At 39.7% G+C, this 22681-nt stretch overlaps 1 long non-coding RNA gene across 1 annotated transcript in view; it reads left to right on the top strand.

Annotated features, from left to right (window-relative positions):
* The window catches only part of LOC132343292 (uncharacterized), a 50145-nt gene extending 28183 nt beyond the window's left edge, over positions 1-21962 (top strand). The window contains exon 4 of the long non-coding RNA XR_009492031.1: positions 20976-21962. This is a non-coding gene — a long non-coding RNA (uncharacterized lncRNA). The remainder of the gene's footprint in view (positions 1-20975) is intronic.
* Positions 21963-22681: the final 719 nt, after the last annotated feature.

Raw genomic sequence — 22681 nt, 5'->3', positions numbered from 1 at the left:
TCACAGACCACCTTTCCACTTCTAAAGTGCCCTGGTTTACATATTAGTCGCAGGATTTTCATGTTGTAATACACTGCGCCTCTGGTCTAGGAAGAGGAGGCCTACATCCTAGTAGACTTGTTTCCACTAATTAGCTTTTTGCTCCTAGCAGATGATTTTTCTCTTAGAGACTCAGTTTCCTTGTAAGTCAAGGAAAGGGGGAATCTAAACCAGGGATTGGCCTCTGGGTCCATGCACTATGTTAGATGCAGATTTTTGTATGACTTTTGTCATATGTCTGCATATGTATCATTATATGTACATTTTTCCAGGGAGAGTTTCCGATAGCAGTCATCATATTTCCAAAAGGGGTTTCATGATCCCCAAATGGTAAAGCACCACACTGGATAAACTATGCAGTCCTGTTCATCTCCAGCATCTTGTGCTTCTGTGATTATGATGTTTTAAAATAGAACTTAGGAGTCAGTTAAAATATTGCTTGAGAATATTTTAACAGTGAGAACTGTACCATAATTGATTTTCCTTGTACCAAACAAATGGAATTTTATTTTTAGAGGCAGGCAGCCCACACACTGAAATGATAAAAGGACTGTTCTATGAGACAGAAGGGAACCCTGCAGTTGGGATCATAGGGCCTGTTCCTTTGGGAAGTGCACTGGAAGGGAAAGAGAAACACCCCATGGGAAGGCAGGAGTCCTTGTGAAGTGAGGATGACTTGCAAGATGTCATGGGAGCTGTTTGGACCTTTCTGTCTAAGACAGAGAAAAGAGGATAGGAGATAAGTAATTAAGGGAGTAATTATATGATGGACTCAAAGAAAGGACAGTGAGCCTGGATTCCACCATCTGTTTTCAGCTTTGTCATGAAACTGCTGTGTGACCCTGGGCAGATCTGGTTCCTCCTCGGCAAAACCAGACTGGAACTGCGTGATCTTCCGATGCCATGCCTTGCCTCCCTGCACTTGCTCATTCCAGGCTCTTTATCCCCTTTCAGTGACCCTGAGAAAGTCTTTCTGTGCCTGTTTTCTAAACATCAATGCACTTGCCAAAGACTTTGCTATTCTTTTTCATTGTATTTATTTATTTTTTTGCCTGTAAATTACACCTCATTGAGAACATTTACCACTTCTCGCCCATTTATTGTGGAGAGATAATCTGCTTTGAGATGATGGCCAGAGTTTCCCCAGTGTTTTCTTTTGAAGAACATCTCATTAAGAAAGATCTCTTAGAGGCTGCTTTTCTGGTTCATAGTGACCACTGAACAAATTATGGAACTGGGTACCAAGAGATCAAAAAATGACTTAGGCTGAAGCTCCAGTACTTTGGCCGCCTGATTCAAAGACCCAACTCATTGAAAAAGACCCTGATGCTGGGAAAGATTGAGGGCAGGAGGAGAAGGGGGCAACAGAGGATGAGATGGTTGTATTCTGTCACTGGCTCAATGGACGTGAGTTTGAGCAAACTTCGGGATATGGTGAAGGACAGGGAAACCTAGTGTGCTGCAGTCTATGAGGCTGCAAGGAGTTAGACATGACTTAGTGACTGAACAACAGCAAAATTTCTCGGCAAAATCTGACTAGAGCCTCGGAAGCCCCAGAGGCTTGACCCTGATGGTAATGGGAAACATTTGGTACCAATCTATTTCCTTAGACTCTCATGAAGTCACTTGTGGTGATAATGAGGAATTAGCTCTTTACTTTGTATGTACTGCTCTGCAATCCTCAGTAAGAACTTCAGATATAATATTTATACTCTGGGATAACTCAAATCACAAAAGTAATAACTTTTTGTCAGGCAGCATTATACAGTAGACTAAATCAATGGTCTCTGGAGTTTGAGGATTTTGAGGGGGAATAGGGAGTGGGCTTCTCTGATAGCTCAGTTAGTAAAGAATTTGCCTGCAATACAGGAGACCCCAGTTTGATTCCTGGGTCAGGAAGATCCACTGGAGAAGGGAAAGGCTATCCACTTCAGTATTCTGGAGTGGAGAATTCCATGGACTCTATAGTTCATGGGGTCACAAAGAGTCAGACATGACTGAGCAACTTTCACTTTCAAGGAGGGAGTAATATGAGCCATGGGGTTATAGGAAAAAATGTTAAACTTCCATTAGGAATGCTTGATATTTTACTCCGGGGTGTGCTATCAAAAAATTTTAGGGTACCCCTGGGTTAAGCCATTGTCTATTCTATGCCAGATAATTTTTGTTTAGGGAACTATATATATATCTATATAATGTGCTATGTTGTAGTGAGTGCTAAGACTTCAACTCCATAGAACCTTGGATTCTGGACAATACACAGTGGAGCTTTCCTAACATGACAGAGAAAGGCATGGTTGTGTCTGATATCATTTGGTAACAGGCTGGCGCTATCAAGAAAGGTGAAAACACAACATGGATGACTGATACTGGACTGCATACACGGTCTTTTGAAAGCCACTTTTGGGGTGAGAGTCACATAGTCCAGACATCCACAGATTCTGGCAGGTTCACCATAATCAGGACCTACTGCCCTCACCTCCAAAAGAACTTGCACATTTCCTCTTTTGTTTCTTTTATCAATTGGCAAGCAAAACAAAATCTCAGGTTCATCATAATCTCTAGTATCACTAAGTAATTCATTCAAAAGAATAGTGAGGAAGTAACTGGAGAAAGCCCTATAGAGAATACTGACCTCAATGAAAGTTTTATATTCAATTATACACAACAACTATGTATATATCAATTACATACTTAAATAGGCTCAGTCAATAAAGAATCTGTTTGCAATATAGGAGACCCGGTTTGATCCCTGGGTCAGGAAGATCCCCTAGAGAAGGGAATGGCTATCCACTCCAGTACTCTTGAGAAGTCCGTGGATAGAAGAGCCTGGAGGGCTGCGGTCCATGGGGTGGGGTCAAAAAGAGTCAGATATGACTGAGCAGCTAACACTTTTTAAAGTGTATTTATACATAACAACTATATATATCAATTACATACTTACATAGAGTAATATAATTTAGGATTAACTCCTAATTCTTGGTCAAGGCCAGTGGTTCTCTGTCTTCACTCTTCATTAAAATCATGTTGGAGATTTCAAAAAATATCAATACTTGGGACCTATTCCTCAGAGATTCCATTTTAATTATCTGGAATGGAACCTGGTGTCAGCGTTTCTTGAAACTCCCTTTGGTGATTCTGATGTGCATGTGGGCCTGAGGACCACTAGTTGAAGCCTTTAAAAATTCAACCTTCATGTCCTGCTGGTCTGAAGATCAGTGAAAAATGCCTTATGGTCGATTCATTTCTGTGGGAAACATTAAATATTGAATATTCCAGCTCTCCTCCTCTCTGAATCTCAGGAGAAACCATATTTTTCTCAACCAGTTGAATATCCCAGGCCCTTGAGAACGGACAAAAGTAGGAGCTGGCACTGAGCTAACTTAAAAACTACATTTGAGAAAGCAAGAAACTTGGCATTCGAAAGAAGACATATTAGTCATCCTATCAAGAAATGATAAGATGTTCTGTCATCCTGACCCCCTGGAGAGAAACTTTCTGACTTAAAATCCCTCCTCTCTTTCTTGCATCCTTGAGCATGGGCATTACCATCTTCCTTGTTCTCGTAGGGCAACTCGGCAAGGCAAAATAGTGATGAATTGTGTAATGTTGGGGGAACTCTAGAAAGGAAAAAAAGAATTGGTTACCTCAATTTATCTGCCATTTTTCAAAGTAAACACATGTCTGGATTTTTCTTTTACACTTTTGGTTGCTTTAGAGAGGATGGGGTTGACATATTTGAGATAGTTTAGCCATTCTTCTCAAATTGGAGTCTGCAGACAGACCTCATCCATCATTTGGTGTTCTTCCTTCATGGAGTAAACATATTCCTGTTGAATCCCTGATGATTTATGGAGTCACAGGAAATTTGAAGAACAGAAATAATTTCTACATGAAACAATAGCATGAACTTTTGGGGGGATTTCTCCATGGAGCTTATATTTAGGAACTTTTCTGAATGTAAAATGGAAGGAAGTTAAAAGTATAATAATTGGTATAAAAAACAAGTGGACAAAAAAGAAATCTGATTACTCTTGAACTCTCTCCAGCTGTTATCATCTGTGTATCCACAGGGACAACCAGGAAAAGAGAACTTGTGCCAGGTCATTTAGTAAAGAAGGGAATGGCAACCCACTCTCAGTATTCTTGCCTGGAGAATTCCATGAGCAGAGGAGCCTAGCGAGCTACAGTCCATGGGGTCGCAAAGAGTTGAACATGACTGAGGGACTAACACTTTCACTTTTACATCTAATAAAGGGAATTTAATATGGAGGACTAGCTTAAAAATGTGATGTTGAAAGAGATGAAAAAGATCATTTGGGGATACAGAGGTGACACAGGGGTTAGTGATAGCAGCAAGCTACTACCAGGCTAGATCTGAAATAAGGAATGGCAGCATTTCTCAAAAGTCCCTGCAATGATTCTGAAGCGCATGTGGGGTTGAGAACTCACTGGTCCAGTTAAAAGCTAAATCTCCCATGTCCTGCTGATCTGAAGAGGGATGGACAAGGAATGTTCTGTGGTCTGTTCATTTCTGTGGGAAACATTAAACGTTGACTATTTCAGTTCTCTTCCTCTCTGAGAGGAAGGGGAGGTAGTGTTATCAGGGGCAGGAAACCAGGGCTGCTGGATGCAAACAGTAACCATGGTGGAAACTAGCAGCAGGAGGTGGGACAATGAGGGAAGAGCTTTTTTGTTTGACCAGAATCAGAAAAGAGGAGGAACAAGTAGCTTGACTTCTTCCTTCCTTCTGTCTCCCTATATGGCCTCTAGTGTCTTCCACTGACTGAAATTAACAGGACTAGCAAGAAGTCAGTTGTCTCTACCTGCAATGCAATTTTAGCACAATACAAATTGCCACATTAAACTTGTCAATCTGAACTTTTTTGGTTTGGTACTTTTATCTCTATTTGTAAATCTGTTTTGGTGTTATCGTTATTTAGCCTAATGAGTTTATATCTAGTTTTTCATTTGTGTGTGTGTGTGTGTGTGTATATATATATATATATATCCCGGAGAAGGAAATGGCAACCCACTCCAGTGTTCTTCCTGCAGAATCCCAGGGACAGAAGAGCCGGGTGGGCTGCTGTCCATGGGGTCGCACAGAGTTGGACATGACTGAAGCGATTTAGCAGCAGCAGCAGCATATATATATATAGAGAGAGGGCGATGGCACCCCACTCCAATACTCTTGCCTTGGAAAATCCCATGGACGGAGGAGCCTGGTAGGCTGCAGTTCATGGGGTTGCAAAGAGTAGGATACGACTGAGCGACTTCACTTTCACTTCACTTTCATGCATTGGAGAAGGAAATGGCAACCCACTCCAATGTTCTTGCCTGGAGAATCCCAGGGACGGGGGAGCCTGGTGGGCTGCTATCTATGGGGTTGCACAGAGTCGGACACGACTGAAGTGACTTAGCAGCAGCAGCATATATATAATATATATTAATATACATAATTTATATATATAACATCTTAATGGAAGTCTTTTGTCAAAATTAGGGCCTTGTGAGAATGTTTTTCCTCCAAAAAAAAGGACACACATTACTCAAATGGGACAGTAATGGTATAAAATTCTGATAACAGGAATCACCCAGGATTTAACTGGGGGAACTGGGAAAGAGAATGCGAAGGTTGCTTAAGCTCTGAGTCATAGGGAGTAGGGAGCTCTCATTCTTGCTTAGAACAGCTCTTTTAAATACATACGAAAAAAGGAGGACTGTTTACCAAAACTCAACTCCTAGGCAGATTTTGCTTTTATATCAGAAGTATTTAATAAAATATTTTTAAGAGGGGTTAGTATAATTGTGGTCAACCACATGATCTGCCCCAACGATTGACTCTGTTGCTGCTGCTGCTAAGTCACTTCAGTTGTGTCTGACTCTGTGCAACCCCATAGACAGCAGCCCACCAGGCTCTGCCGTCTCTGGGATTCTCCAGGCAAGAACACTGGAGTGGGTTGCCATTTCCTTCTCTAATGCATGAAAGTGAAGTGAAAGTGAAGTCGCTCAGTCGTATCCAACCCTCAGCGACCCCATGGACTGCAGCCTTCCAGGCTTCTCCGCCCATGGGATTTTCCAGGCAAGAGTCCTGGAGTGGGGTGCCATTATCTTCTCCGGATTGACTCTGTACGTGGGTGATTTTAGCAATTGTTCTCTTTTCAAATGATGGGCTTTGCAGCTTTTTCTACTCATCAGCAGGAATTATTTTTGACAGACTCGAAGGTGACCTCAGAGTCCGGGCTGGGAGCAACTGGCCTTGACCTCCTGGTGATGATGAGACATGGAGACTGGGGACAATGAGGTGCCCCAGATTGGGTCATGCCTTGTGTTCATTGAGGGAAGCATTTTTTCTAGGTTCTGTACATACCACATGAAAAACAAAGCCAAAACCAAACCAAAACCAATTTCTCTATTGATTGAAGTAAAAACAACATTTGTGTGAAACAGAATAAGTAGCTTTATTTTTAAGTTAAAAATAAATATGAAATATTTCAAATATGTGGAAAATAATAAAACAGATATTCATGAATCTAGCATCCAGTTTTTAAAACTCCTAATGCTTTGTTATGCTTGTTTCAGATCTCTTATTTATAAAAAAACTCAAAATCTTAAAGATACAATAAAGCAAAAATACAATACAAAAAATAAAATACAATATTAAAGCTGCAATATTCATCATTAACCATTTCTTTGCATTTTAATTTTCCGTTAGAGTTCTCTGACTCATATTCGGAAATTTCAAATTTACCAAATGTATGTGATTTTTTGAGCTTTATTTTGATGGCATTGCAGTCAGAGAATGTAGTCCATGTGATACCAGTTCTTTGATATTTCTTGAGATTTGCTTTGTCGCCTAGTCTAATTTTTAATTCTTTGCTATTTGTTCTTGAAAATAATGTTTATAATCTAATTGTTGGGGTAGGGTTCTATCTATTTCCATTTGCTCAATCATATCTATTGTTTTGTTCAAATCATTTCTATACTCATGAATTTTTTTTATATCTTTCAATCTGGATAGAGAGATCAAATCTTTCTGAGAGAGAGAGAGAGGCATTAAAATATTTTAGCATGGCCTTGTATTCATCAACTTCTTTTGTTATTTTAATTTTTGTTTTACACTTTTGGAACTAGGATGTTGGACAAAACATGCACAGGATTATGACATTTCCCTGGAGATTTATTATTTTTTATTATTAAGTAAGGCCTTCTTTTTATTTATTTTCTTTTTCTTATCATTATTTATTGCTATTATTTTATTATTATATTAATTATTATCTTTATTATTAGGTAATCAGCTTCCCTGGTGACTCAGATAGTAAAGAATCCACCTGCAATGTGGAAGATCTGGACTCGATCCCTGGGTTGGGAAGATCCCCAGAGGAGGGCATGGCCAGTATTCTTGCCTGGAGAATCCCCATGGGCAGAGGAGCGTGATGGGCTACTGTCCACGGGGTTTCAAAGTGTTGGACACGACTGGGCGACTAAGCACAGCACAGCACAGTGGCCTTCTTTAGTTCTCAAAATACTGTTGTCTGCATTCTGTGTATATCAATAGATTAGTTTTCTCTTGTTTAGAATTTGCCTGGTATGTATTGTTCCAATCCTTTATTTTCTGCCTTTCGTGTCCTTATGAATCTTCTGCAAGAAGCATTCACCTTGATTATTATTTTGACTATTTTAAATTCAATCATAAGACCTCTATCTCTTAATAGTTAACTTTATCACACTTTTAATGATTATTAACATAATGTATTTTATAATTTATTCATATTTTCTGAAAATTAAGTTATTTCTAATCTGCAGATATAATTCCAACACATTTGATTTAAAAATGGGTTTTATGTTTTTATTTCCTTTCTTCTCTTTCAATTGGATTTATCCAATTTTCTTTATTTCTACTTTTCTCTTATACGAATTTATGAGTTTTACATTCTTCTGCATTTCACTTCTATTCTTTTTTTCTGTTTAAGTAGTTATCAGTATATTTTTGACACACATACTTGAATTACATAGTCTAAAACTAACCCTTCTGACCAATAAAAAGATCCTAGTAACTTTTGACCATAACTAGTCATATTTTTCACATCTGATGTTTTAGATTACCTTATTTTTAAACTCTCCAAATGAAAAATTTTAAATTTTTTTACATTCAGTGTTTATTTAAATTTACACACACTTTTTTTTTTACCAACTTTGCTTAACAGTTCTTCTTATTCCCATTTACTCCTTGATTCCATTTCCCCTTATTATATAGTATTTCTCATTCTTTGTTGGTCTTAATATTTAATTTTGGCTTCTTTCTTGAATGACAGTTTAACTTGGCAAAGTATTCTAGGTTGAAGATTATTTTCTCTTACCTATTTGAAGATAGGATTTCATTTTCTTCGGCCTCTGTTGTTGCTGGTAAGAAGTCTGCTGTCAGTTCTATTTCTTTTCTTTCTTTTTTTTTTTGAGTAAATATTCATTTCCCCCCTTGATTTTAAGATTTTCTCTTTTTGTGCTACAATTCATCCAAGTGGAGACTAACTTATATTTATCTCCTTCTAGGGACAAATCTTGTGTATCTTCTGTGTGAGTTTTTGTATTATTTTTCATTTCCAAATATTACCTCTGAATCTTCTTTATTTTATTTATGAACCTGTCTAAAAATTTTATTAAATAGATTTTGGATGGACGTCTAACTTCTATCTTATTTTCTGGATTTTTAGCTTTTGCCTTTAAAAAATGTCTCCGCATGCTACATTAAAAATAATGTATCCTCAGATTTTTTTTCCCCGTTGGCTAATTTTCCCTTCATCAGGGTCCAGTCTGTTGTTTAACCAATCCACTGAATTTTTAGATTTTTATCTTTTGTTTCCAGATTTCTATTTGATTTTTTAATTGTGCATGTTCTTTTGTCATAGTATCTTGTTTTTTCATCATGGATTTTATTCCTTCCTATTTTATTTCATCCCTTTAGCCATTTAAACTGCAGAGAGCATAAAGTTATTTAGAAGTAATATTTGCTTTCTTGTGGGAATTTTCTGAGGGACCTTTGGACCCTCAATCATGTTAGATCCTTATTTCATGTATTACATAGTTTACAAATTGTAACCTTATCTTTGCAGTTTCCCAGGTGGCTCCGTGGTATAGAATCTCTTGCCAATGCAGGGAATGTGGGTTCGATGCCTGGGTCAGGAAGATCCCCTAGGGAAAGAAATGTCAATGCACTCCAGTAATTTTGCCTGGGAAATCCCATGGACAGAGGACCCTGGCGGGCTTTAGTTCATGAGGTCACAGTCGGGCACGACTGAGTGACTCAACAACAACAGCAAACCTTATCTTTAGCAGCTTTATTTTTCTTCTGTGGGAAAATAAACTCTGTGGGAGTTCCTTATGGTATTCCCAGTGGATTTACTGCTAGAGAAATTTTGCATTTGTTTCTTCAAGGAACTCTGAAATTGGCCCAGAAGCAATGCCTATATCAGTCTCAAACTGGGGAATCCCGTATCCCAGGGAAAGTGTAGAGTCAGACTCCATACCTAGGTGTGGCATGGGCTTGGAGCTTCAGGGGTGTAGGAAATTGTCCTTTGCTCGCCCAGATCATAGGGCAGAGGCAAGCCTCACTGCTGCTTGCCTGGGTTCAGACATGTACTTTTGTTCCTTTACACTGAGACTGTAGCACTTTAGGGTTCCAGCTTCATGAAGAGGTCTCAGGTGCAGCTGCCCTCCTTGTTCAGTCCCAGGGCCTCACGTCCTGTCCTTGTGTGGAGGTAGCAGGACCTCTTTCTCAGTCTGATGTCAGTTCCTCCGCACCTCCCTTCCCAGGGCCACTGCAGTACTGTTATGTACATTCTCAGCCTTTCTGACCCCTCTTCATTTCTGTGCTCTTGGAAGTCCTCTTTATTTCTGATGAGCCCAGCAGGGCCTTCAAAAAAATTTTCATCTTTTTAAACTTTTTATCTAGCAGTTCTACGTACTTGTGGTTAAAGTCATTCTACTTCACCTCAGTTTCCCATATTGACAAGACTAATTTATTTTCTACAGAAAAAGACAACATATCCTATGTACTATAGGTTTCTAATGAAAAACTGTATTCATATAGAAAGTGAAAGTGAAGTCGCTCAGTCATGTCCGACTCTTTGTGACCTTATGGACTGTAGCCTATCAGGCTCCTCTGTCCATGGGATTTTCCAGGCAAGAGTGCTGGAGTGGATTGCCATTTCCTCCTCCAGGGGATCTTCCCGACCCAGGAATTGAACCCAGGTCTCCTACATTGCAGGCAAACGCTTTACTGTATGAGCCACCAGGAAAGCCCTTATTCATATAGAGGGTTGAGATATATTTACACAGTGCTTGAAACTACTAGTAACTTAAGTGAAAAAGTAAAGAACCTGCCTGCCAATGCAGGAGACACAAGAGATACTAGTTCGATCCCTGGGTTGGGAAGATCCCCTGGAGTAGGAAATGGCAACCCACTCTAGTATTCTTGTCTGGAAAATGACATGGACAGGGGAGCCTGGTGGGCTACAGTCCATAGTGTTACAGAGTCAAACACAACTGAAGCAACCTAGCATAGCCCAGCATATGCTTGACATATGTTGGCATATGTCAGCATACAATGTTTGACACCAAAGACCAAAAGCCTTTATCTGTTAATGCTTTCTCTTTTAAAACTTTTAAAAACTTACTTTAAAAACGTTCTACATTCTTTGGATATATTTAAACTATCTGATTAGTATAATGGGAGTATCACCTTAATATAAGAAAAAAACAGTTGAAATAAATTTCTGTTTATTTGTTCATGTTTTGTGAAAGAAAAGAAAGTGAAAGTCTCTCAGTCATGTTCGACTCTGTAACCCCATGGACTGAGTTCTCCAAGCCAGAATACTGGAGTGGGTAGCCTTTCCCTTCTCCAGGGGATCTTCCCAACCCAGGGATCGAACCCAGGTCTCCCGAATTGCAGGCAGATTCTTTACCAGCTGAGCCACTCATGTTTTGCAGCCAGACACTATTCATGCAACGTCTAGAGAGGTAAGTAAACTGCTTCGTGCATAAAATGTATCACATAAGAACCAACAACTGTTTCTAGAAGATTCCTCAGTGAAACAGATTCTAAAAGTTGCAAGTGATGTCTTCAGAAAAAAGGTCACAGAAGAGTGAGGGACAAAGACAAAACTCAGTGGAAGCTCTGTATTAAATTGGTACAGTGAGTCAGGACCAATCACAGAGTATCCTTGGGGATTAGCATGGATAGTTCTTGTCTTCAGGCCACCAACATCCATTTTAACTGCATCAGGTTCCATTATGGAAACCATTCTCTCTGAGTCTGTGAACCTCTTTGGACCTGCAATTTAAGGTACTTGGCTTCCTCTGGGCAACTGTCCCAAATTAGTTTAATCACGTCTTTTATCTTGAAACTTTGAAGCTTGAGGTAAGTGAATAAGGTCAGAAAAACAATCAGCCGTGGCATTTTTCATCAGTGCCTGCTATCTGGATTCTAGGACATGTCCTCTGTTTTTTCGAGATCTGTTTCCAGCTTTCTCTTTTATCTGGTGATTTGCACGTTATTCTTAAGAGAATTTCATTTTCAGCTTAAGCTAGCCAGAATTACTCTCTGTTGCTGGCCACCAAAAAACCTCTGGGATGCTTTACTCTATACGTAAAATATATTTCAGTATGAAATTAAACTCAGTATGATAAATTAAACTCCATTTAAAATCTCATAATTTAAGTGAAACCAATGGTGAAATGCTGGGAAAGATTGAAAGTGGGAGGAGAAGGGGATAACAGAGGATGAGATGGTTGGATGGCATCACCGACTCAATGGGCACGAGTGTGAGTAAATTCTGGGAGTTGGTGATGGACAGGGAGGCCTGCTGTGCTCCAGTCCATGGGGTCACAAAGAGTCAGACACAACTGAGCAACTGAACTGAGCTGAACTAAATGGTGAAATGAATGTAAAACAATTGACTCTTTAATATATTACTTTTGGAAATCAGTTATTTTTGCATTTTGAGTTTTCTTCAAGTAATGTGCTTTTAACAATTGTAGTTGATTGTGTCTTGGCAGGCATAAGTTGAACTGGAATCTAAATCTGTAAAGTAAGTTATGGTGCATGTATGAGGATTCACTGTATTTATAAAGCAGAGATGCTCTTATTATTAAGCTTGTTCAAACAATGCTCAATGGATGCTGTGTACAGGGTAGCCAAGAATCTCTTGTGGTCACATATTTGCAGAATAGAAGAGTGGATTTGGTTCAAGTTCCCTTTTTTTGAGTTTTTATAATTAAGAAAGGGTTCTCAGTGTTTTATCATTTTGAAATTGCCATGTGTAATAGGAACTAGTGAATCACTTTGTCATTATGAAAACCAAAGTAAAATTAGAATGTTATTTTGCAAAAGCACATTGGCAGTTGTTCTGTTCAGAGTTGTGTAAGTTGCCCTATGTGTGACTGTTCCATGAACCTTTAAATATACATACACCCAGATTTCAGACCCTGTGGCTTGGACCAGAGTGTTCTTCCTGTCTGAAGTGCCCCCTTCACTGTCTCTTTGCCTGTTGAAGTCCTACTCATTTTCCAGGGCCAACCCAAACATTACTTTCCTTGGAACCTTTCTTAATTCTGCCCAGCAGAGTTAGTCACTCTGTTGTTTGGACTAGGTAATCCTTTTTCATTCAGTTGGAGAGCCTACCTCCTCGACTAATAGACTCTGGGCAACATGGGAATTGGGGAGGCACTGACCCAAAGCTCTCTGAGGAGTGACTGCCCAATATCTGTAATCAAATTAGTTTAACTCCTTAGGAACAGAGTCCTCTGCTTCTTCTTTTATACAAATAATGCCTTCAATGTATTTTTCAGAATATTGAGTATATGGTGTACTGCCAAGGGACCACCATCATATGCAGAAGGATTTTAAAAGTGCACATTGTAGAAACTAACCTTGCCTTTTCACTTTGCTCTTTCTTTGTTTTCATTTAAATGGTACCCAGTGCTTCACATATTGAGTACTCTAAATTAGGGGAGATCTAGTCGTCGTCTTCAGGGTCTGTTGTAACTTGGAATAACCATGCCCGTATTCATCTGTTGGTGATGGAAGTTGAATAGCGGCCTTCGTAGGTCGCCATGGTTCACAAGGGATAGTTTAGGAGCTCCATGTGGCCTGAATGTCTTTCAGCACTACACTGGCCATTCCCTGATTTGGACCTTTGGTTTCATGCACATGCTATTTTTCCATGACCACAGTGCTCTTTCTATTTCTGCTTTCCGTGATCAAAATATTCTACCCTTCATTCTTCGCCTGGCTGATTCCTATTCATCCTTTCCGACTCTACTGAAACTCTCTTATTGCTTTTCAAACAAAAATTTCTGAGTGCCTATTGTCTTGCCAATGATACAAGACAGATAAGAAGGCAAAATTCTGGTAAAGCACACATGGCTGCTGCTAAGTCACTTCAGTCGTGTCTGACTCTGTGCGACCCCTTAGACGGCAGCCCACCAGGCTCCTCCATCCCTGGGATTCTCCAGGCAAGAACACTGGAGTGGGTTGCTATTTCTTTCTCCAAGACACACATAGAAACAAGTACAACAAAGTGAAAAATAATTGCGACAACTACTTTAGGCTTCCCTGGTGGCTCAGATGGTAAAGCGTCTGCCTACAATGTGGGAGACCTGAGTTCGATACCTGGGTTGGGAAGATCCTCTGGAGAAGGAAATGGCAACCCACTCCAGTACTCTTGCCTGGAAAATCCCATGAATGGAGGAGCCTGGTAGGCTACAGTCTATGGGGTTGCAAAGAGTCAGACACGACTGAGCAACTTCACTTCTTCACTTCACTTTGAAAGAGGACTTCCCTGGTGGCTCAGATGGTAAATAATCTGCCTGCAATGCAGGAGACCCAGGTTCAATCCCTGTGTTGGAAATATCTCCTGGAGGAGGATATGGCAGTCGCTCCAGTATTCTTGCCTAGAGAATTCCATAGACAGAGGAGCCTGGTGGGCTACAGTCCATGGGGTCACAAAGAGTCAGACACGACTGAGCAACTACACTTTGAAAGACATGTATAGTATATTGAAGGTAATTAGGAGCAGGGTTGCTTTATGTTGGTGTATGCGGAGGCCTTTCAGAGGACGTGATATCTGAGTTTAGTCCCCAAAGGGAAGCCTTCAGTGACCCCTCCCAACTAGATTCAACTCCCCTTCTTAGTGTTGCTATTACATCTTATGCATATCTTTAGCACTTATCACATTATTAAGCTATGTTTATGTATTGCCATAGTGCACTGGAAAATGTTTAACAAAAAGCCCAGATTTATAGAATTTGCCAGTTTCCATAATGTAAGGACTCTCATCATGGCTGATTTCAAGCTACTAAAGTTGACATCACTGAAGCTGGATTAGGAAGCCACTCAAAGAATTAGCTCTTGGGAGCCAGTATGACCTGGTCTGAGCTGGCTCCAGCATAACACAGTGGCTGTCTCACCCACCAGGCTGGTTACTATTTAGGGTAGTAATAAACTGATATTGAATCAATGAATTCACCCATATACCTATACTTATGACAGACTTCATTTTCTTGGGCTCCAAAATCACTGCTGATGGTGTCTGCAGCCATGAAATTCAAAGATGCTTGCTCCTTGGGAAAAAAAGCTATGACAAACCTAGACAGCATATTAAAAAGCAGAGACATGACTTTGCTAATGAAGATTTGTCTAGTCAAAGCTATGTTTTTTTCAGTATTCATGTATGAATGTGAAAGTTGGACCATAACGAAGGCTGAGTGCCAAAGAATTGATACTTTTGAACAGTGGTGTTGGAGAAGATTCTTGAGAGTCTCTGGGACAGCAAGGAGATCAAACCAATCAATCCTAAAGGAAATCAACCATGACTGTTTATTGAAATGACTGATGCTAAAGTTCCAATACTTTGGCCACCTGATGCAAAGAGCCGACACATTAGAAAAGACCCTGATGTTGGGAAAGATTGAAGGCAGGAGAAGGGGACAACAGATGATAAGATAGTTGGATGGCATCACTGACTCAATGGACATGAGTTTGAGCAGGCTCCAGGAGTTGGTGAAGGACGTGGAAGCCTGACATGCAGCAGTCCATGGGGTCACAAAGAATCAGACATGGCTGAGCACCTGAACAACAACAAGCTGTACTTACTTAACCCAAATCCATTGATTTTGGTGTTAATATCAATTATGGATACTGAAGGTGATGTAAATGAGATAAGAATTATGTAGCAAGGTGTGTGTGCTTATTGAAATTTAGTTTTGAAATAATTTATAAAGTCACCAGCATTCTATGCAATACTGATTCTTATTACAAATCAAAAGTTTTGTGTGAATTCAATTCAGTTCAATTCAGTCACTCAGTCGTGTCTGACTCTTTGCAACCCCATGAATCACAGCACGCCAGGCCTCCCTGTCCATCACCAACTCCCAGAGTTCACTCAGACTCACGTCCATGGAGTCAGTGATGCCATCCAGCCATCTCGTCCTCTGTCGTCCCCTTCTCCTCCTGCCCGCAATCCCTCCCAGCATCAGAGTCTTTTCCAATAAGTCAACTCTTTGCATGAGGTGGCCAAAGTACTGGAGTTTCACCTTTAGCATCATTCCTTCCAAAGAAATCCCAGGGGTGATGTCCTTCAGAATGGACTGGTTGGATCTCCTTGCAGTCCAGGGGTCTCTCAAGAGTCTTCTCCAACACCACAGTTCAAAAGCATCAATTCTTCGGCGCTCAGCCTTCCTCACAGTCTAACTCTCACATCCATACATGACCAGAGGAAAAACCATAGCCTTGACTAGACGGACCTTAGTGGGCAAAGTAATGTCTCTGCTTTTAAATATGCTATCTAGGTTGGTCATAATTTTCCTTCCAAGGAGTAAGAGTCTTTTAATTTCATGGCTGCAGTCACCAGGAAAGAAAAAAAGAAAGCTATATATTCAAATATACCACATATATCAATATTACAGCCAGTACTATGTTGGAAAAGAAAAATCCAGACAGGCTATGCATGCTATTAAGACAAAGAAGAAATAGAAGGCTATATTTCAGACATGGCGATGAGCAAAAAGACTGGCTTTAACCTAGTGATTATTGTCTCCCACCTTTTAGTGGGAGACATGACTTTATTCTCTAGGCAAACCTTAAATAAATTTGCTTTAAAGAACCTAGAACAGAGCTTTATACATGAAACAATGAAAACATCTGTTTTTTATGTTTTTATTTTATGTTAGAATATAGTAGATACCATGAGAGATGTGGTTTCCACCCCTGGGTCAGGAAGACCCCCTGGAGGAGGAAATAGTAACCCACTCCAATATTCTTGCCTGGAAAATTCCATGGACAGAGGAGTCTGGTGGGCTATAGTCCATGGGGTTGCGAAGAGTCAGATACAACTGAGCAACTGAGCACACAGTTTCAGGTGTATAGCAAAGTGATTCAGTTATGCATGTATCTATTCTTTTTCAAATTCTTTTCCCATTCAGTTTATTACAGAATATTGAGCAGAGTTCCCTCTGCTATACAATAAGCCCTTGTTGGTTACCTATTTTAAATATAGCAGTGTATACACGTCAATCTCAAACTGCCAATCTCTCCTTCCCCACTACCCTCCCCTCCCTGGTAACCATAAGTTTATTCTCTAAGTCTGTGAGTCTGTGAGGAAAACATAGGCAGAACACTCTTTGACAAAAATTGCAGCAATATTTTTTTGATCTGTCTCCTAGAGTAATGGGAATAAAAACAAAAATAAACAAATGGGATCTAATTAATTCAAAAGCTTTTGCACAGCAAAGGAAACCATAGACAAATGAAAAGACAGCCACAGAATGGGAGAAAATACTAGTGAGTTTTTATTATTTGTCATCTCAATGGTTATTTCCATAGACTTTGACACTGAAAAATGATAGAAAAACAAACAAAAAATGTATCTAAGTATGATTCATCATTTTTAAAACCAGAGGGATTTCAAGATGATTTCCCAGACTAATATAAACACATCATACTGTTCTCTGAGTACTTGATAGGTGCTGAATTACCCCTTCTGCCCATCCACAGTTTAAATGGCTTTCATCATGCACCCCTTGTTAACTGAAGTTTTATATGTAATGGTGGTAGAAGATTAAAGATAGCTTCAGTCTTTTCTGTTTCTACTGTAGAGAAGTGGATTTTAATTACTCTCCACTTGAATTTGGGCCACTCTTAGGGACTTACTGGAGAAGGCAATGGCACCCCACTCTAGTACTCTTGCCTGGAAAATCCCATGGACGGAGGAGTCTGGTAGGCTGCAGTCCATGAGGTCACTAAGAGTCGGACATGACTGAGTGACTTCACTTTGACTTTTCACTTTCATACATTGGAGAAGGAAATGGCAACCCACTCCAGTATTCTTGCCTGGAGAATCCCAGGGGCGGGGTAGCCTGGTGGGCTGCCGTCTGTGGGGTCGCACACAGCTGGACATGACTGAAGTGACTTAGCAGCAGCAGTAAGGACTTACTTGATCAACAGAATAAAGCAGAAGTAACTTTGGGGTTATTGAGTTTTAAGCCACCTTTTTCACTTTCCTCTTTAACCTTCATCAAGAGGCTCTTCAGTTCCTCTTTGCTTTCTGCCATGAGTGGTGTCATCTGTGTATCAGAGGTTATTGATATTTCTCCCGGCAATCTTGATTTCAGTTTGTGCTTTATCCAGCCAAGCATTTTGTATAATATACTCTGCATCTAAGTTAAATAAGCAGGGTGACAATATACAGCCTTGATGTACTCCTTTCCCAATTTGGAACCACTGGGAAGTTGCTCTGTTGTTCCATGTCCAGCTCTAACTGTTGCTTCTTGACCTGCATACAGATTTCTCAGGAGGCAGGTCAGATGGTCTAGCATTCCCATCTCTTGAAGACTTTTCCATAGTTTGTGGTGATCCACACAGTCAAAGGCTTTGGTGTAGTCAATAAAGCAGAAGTAGATGTTTTTCTGAAACTCGCCTGCTTTTTCGATGATCCAGCAGGTGTTGGCAATTTGATCTCTGGTTCCTCCGTCTTTTCTCAATCCAGCTTGAACATCTATCTGGAAGTTCACGGTTCATGTACTGTTGCAGCCTCGCTTAGAGAATTTTGAGCATTACTTTGCTAGCATGTGAGATGAGTGCAATTGTGTGGTAGTTTGAACATTCTTTTGCATTGCCTTTCTTTAGGATTGAAATGAAAACTGACTTTTCCCAGTCCTGTGGCCACTGCTGAGTTTTTCACATTTGCTGGCATACTGCATGCAGCACTTTAACAGTATGATCTTTTAGGATTTGAAATAGCTCAGCTGGGATTCCATCACTTCCACTAGCTTTGTTTGTAGTGATTCTTCCTAAGACCCTAATCTGTTACCATTGTCAAAATCACGGGAAAACAAAAGAATCACCTAAATGGGCACTGCCCAACTGCCTGACCCACAGAATTATGATGTGCAAAAAAAGTGTTTTGTTACACATGAATAGAAACTAGAACAGAGACCTTCCTTCCTTCCCATGGTAGGCTGAAAAATGGCCCCAAAGATGTTCATATTTTAATGTCATGAACCTGTAAATGTATTACCTAATGACTCAGAAAGTAAAGAGTTTGCTTGCAATGCAGAAGAACTGGGTTCGATCCCTGGAAGAGGGATCAGGAAGAGACCTTGGAGAAGGGAATGGATACCCATTCCAGTATTCTTGCCTGGGGAATTCCATGACTAGAGGAGCTTTGTGGGTGATAGTCTATGGGGTCACAAAGAATCAGACACGACTGAGTGACTAACACTTTCACTTTCAGTATGGTAAAACTGATTTTGCAGACATGATTCAATGAAAGATTTTGAAATGAGATGATCCTGGATTATCAGGTGTGTGTAATGTAACCACAGGATTCTTTAGAAGAAGCAGGCAAAAGAGTCAAAAGATAGACTAAAGCAGTAATTCGAGTGGAAGAAAGATGCTGCTGGTTTTAAAGACGGAGGAAGGGGCCCTGAGCCAAGGAATACGAGCAGTCTCTACAAGCTCAAAAAGGCAAGTAGGTAGATAATCCTCTGAGTCTCCAAAAGAAATACAGCCTTGCAGACAGACCCGCTTTAGATGTCTGACCTCCAGGTCTATAAGATAATGCATTTATGTTTTAAGCCACCAAATTTATAATAATTTCCTACCACTACAATAGGATACTGATACACATCCTTGCTTTCTTCTTTTTTACCTTAAATTTTTTTTCTCTGTAGGTAGTATACTGTAGTGACTAAGTTAATAAACTCTGAAGACAAATGTCTGAGTTCAAATCCTGGTTTCCTCTGCTGTCTTCTACTCAACTTCTTTATGCCTCTGTTAAATCTGGTGTAAATGAAAACAATTGTAGTATTCATCTTAAACAGTTATAAGTTAATATATGCTATGAGCTTCAAACAATGCCTGTACTAGACACATGTTAGCTATTATTATTAGTTTGTATCTTCATTTGTGCCAGATTTAATAAGTAAAGAATACTTTATAATCAGGGATTAACACTCTCTCTTTTATTAGTCAGTAGCACTTCATGGAGATTACCATACGGCTTCATTCATAGTGTATTTTCTTTTGCAGTTGTTTGCTTCAGGTTTTTCTGTATTAACATGTGTTGATTTTAGAAAACATTTGAAAAGCTTTTCAAAATGTGAAGAGAAAGGAAGAAGTGTTGATAATCCTAGCACTCTTCTAGAATCCACTACTGGTGATATTTTGACATGCAATTTGCTGTCAGTATCTATGGCCCTCTGTACTGAACAACTTTATATAAGGGACCTGAACATCTGAACTTTGGTGTCAGTGGGGAGTTGGTAGGTGGGTGGCAGGGTATGGAGGAGGATGTGGAACCAAACCCCTCCAGACATCAAGGGATGGGTGTATTTCTTTCTAGATTATTCTATATTTAAAGAAATGGCTGAGGGTAATATTGTATATATAGCTTCACATCCTGTTTTTTTTTTTCACTTAAGTTTATATCATAAACTTTTCCCAAGAAACACCATAATATAGCAATAACTATTGCTGGATATTCAGCATGCAAAAGTTTTGTTATCTTAAGAAACAATGAAATGAATAGTTTTGTGCACAGATATATATATTTTTAAAACTAGGTAAAATATGCATAGCATAAATTTACCATTGTAACCATTTTAAAGCATGCAGTTCAGTATATTCACAATGTTGTATAACCATAGCTACTGGCTAGTTCCAGAGCTGGGCACAGATCTTTGTCTGAATATAAGATTGTTCCTTCACATAGAGAGTAAAGCCTTACATTAAAGGAAAAATATTTAAAAAATATTTAAAAATTTAAAAATATTGGCTTTAAACTATTTAAAGCCAAATAGTCTGTAGTCATTAGCTTTCCAGTGTACAAGAATGTCAGTCTTATTGTATCCTCATTTGCACTGCTGCTGCTGCTAAGTCACTTCAGTCGTGTCCAACTCTGTGCGACCCCATAGACGGCAGCCCACCGGGCTCCCCCATCCCTGGGATTCTCCAGGCAAGAACACTGGAGTGGGTTGCCATTTCCTTCTCCAATGCATGAAAGTGAAAAGTGAAAGTGAAGTCGCTCAGTTATGTCCGACTCCTAGCGATCCCATGGACTACAGCCTTTCAGGCTCCTCCATTTGCTCTGAGTATCATTTAAAACATCTTTGCTTAAAAAAAAAAAAAAAACTTTGCTAATTTGATGATTACAAAATAAAATTTCATTCTTATTTTATTTACATTGTTTCATTATTATGAGACCAAACATTTTCTAATATGTTAATTAACTATTAATATTTTATCTTGCAAAGTATCTGTTTGTTTTTAAATCCATTTAGCTGTTAGGATGTTTGCATTTTTATTTTGTGATGAAATGAGTTCAGATTTAATTTAGTACAATTCACTACATTTCTGTTTGGTTTTCATGCTTCTTTGCTAGGTAACATGGAAGATAGAGAAGATTTCTCAATCTGAAAACAAACAAGCCACAGACAATTTTGGTTGTAGGGGGAAGCTAAGGTTGGAGAAAGGAGAAGTAAAGAGAACACAAGTTTTCACACCCAATTTTGCGGGAACCCAGGGAGCTCTGTGGAAGTGCTCCGGGGGCTGCCATGGGCCAGGAGGAGATGAAGCTACAATTTTGACCCTCTGTCCCCCTGTCCTGCTTCAACTAGAGGGTCCCACTCTTCTCTGCCTTATATCTTAGTTTCTCTGCAGGACTTCATTGGAGGAAAGGATCACTTGGCTAATAACTTTTTAAATATTTATTTTTATTTATTTGTTAGCACAGAGTCCTAGCCACTAGACTACCAGTTGTTGTTGTTGTTGAGTTGCTAAGTTGTGTCTGACTCATGGACTGCAACATGCCAGGCCTCCCTGTCCTCCACTATCTCCCTGAGTTTGCTCAAGTTCATGTCCATTAAGTCGATGATGCTATCTAACTATCTCATCCTCTCATCTTAACCACCAGTTAAACCCTGGCTAATAAATATTTGAAAATAACAAATGTGGGCTAATTTTTTTTTTAACGTTTGTCTATATAAGTATCATCTGGGAAGCTTGCTAAAAATGCAGGTTCCTAGAACCTTATCCAGAAAACTCTGCAGATGGAGCTAGGGAATCCACATTTCACCTGCTGCCAGATTATCTCCTAGATACACACTTAGGGAAACACTGCTCTGTCCTGTTTCCCATTGTGTGGAATTTACAAGATGATTCTAAATGGTATCCAGGATGATCTTGATTAAAACAGACATGATATTAAATGGAGTGGAATCACATAAGACGAGAACGTCTCCTTTGATTCTTGCTCAAGCCTTCTGAACAGATTAAGGGACAGTTTTACTTTGGTACTACTGTGTCGTTAGCACCTTTCCAACATATATTAACCCCCCTGTTAACGAACAGGCCTTGAGTTCATTGCTTTTAGCAGGTAATAGAATCTAATTAAATTATGATGATACTGTTTTGATTTTATTAGGTTTATTTGTATGGTTCCCTTTTAATTAGGAAAAATTATATCAAAATAAATGATAGTATGATTGTAGATGGGACTCCCCAGGTGGCTCAGTAGTAAAAAATCCACCTGCCAATGCAGGAGATGTGGGTTCGATCCCTGGGTCAGGAAGTCCCCTGGAGGAGGAACTGGCAACCCACCAGTATTCTTGCCTGAAGAATCCTATGGACAGAGGAGCCTAGCAGGCTACAGTCCATGGGGTCACATAGAGTCAGACAGGATTGAGAAATCAAGCACGCATGCATAATTGTAAAATACTGGAAAATGATAGTAGAGGGGTTACAGGTAAAAATAATAAAGACTAAAGTCAAATGAATCAAATCTATGAATCACCGTTATGGAACATGAGCTTCTGTCCAGAAAGAGCAGATTTTAATCCCAAGTTAGGGGTGATGGAGGAGGCTAATAAGCTTTGGGAACTACTATGCTCTTTTTTTTTTTTTTTTTCAAGCAAGGCTTTATTATGGCCCCTGCTGCAGCAGCGGGGAGCAACAAACAGGTTCCCTTGCTTGCTCCCCGAGGCAGGGTGCAAGCTGGTTCCTTAAATGGGGTGAGAGTAGAGGTGTGTCCAGGGGTCACTGGAGGAGTGGCTTAGGTGGTTTGCCCACCTTTTAAGTGCAGGGGGGCAT

This window comes from Bos taurus, chromosome 2 (assembly GCF_002263795.3).
Source record: "Bos taurus isolate L1 Dominette 01449 registration number 42190680 breed Hereford chromosome 2, ARS-UCD2.0, whole genome shotgun sequence".
Classification (NCBI taxonomy): Eukaryota; Metazoa; Chordata; class Mammalia; order Artiodactyla; family Bovidae; genus Bos; species Bos taurus.
This window is presented reverse-complemented; position numbering and strand designations above follow the sequence as displayed.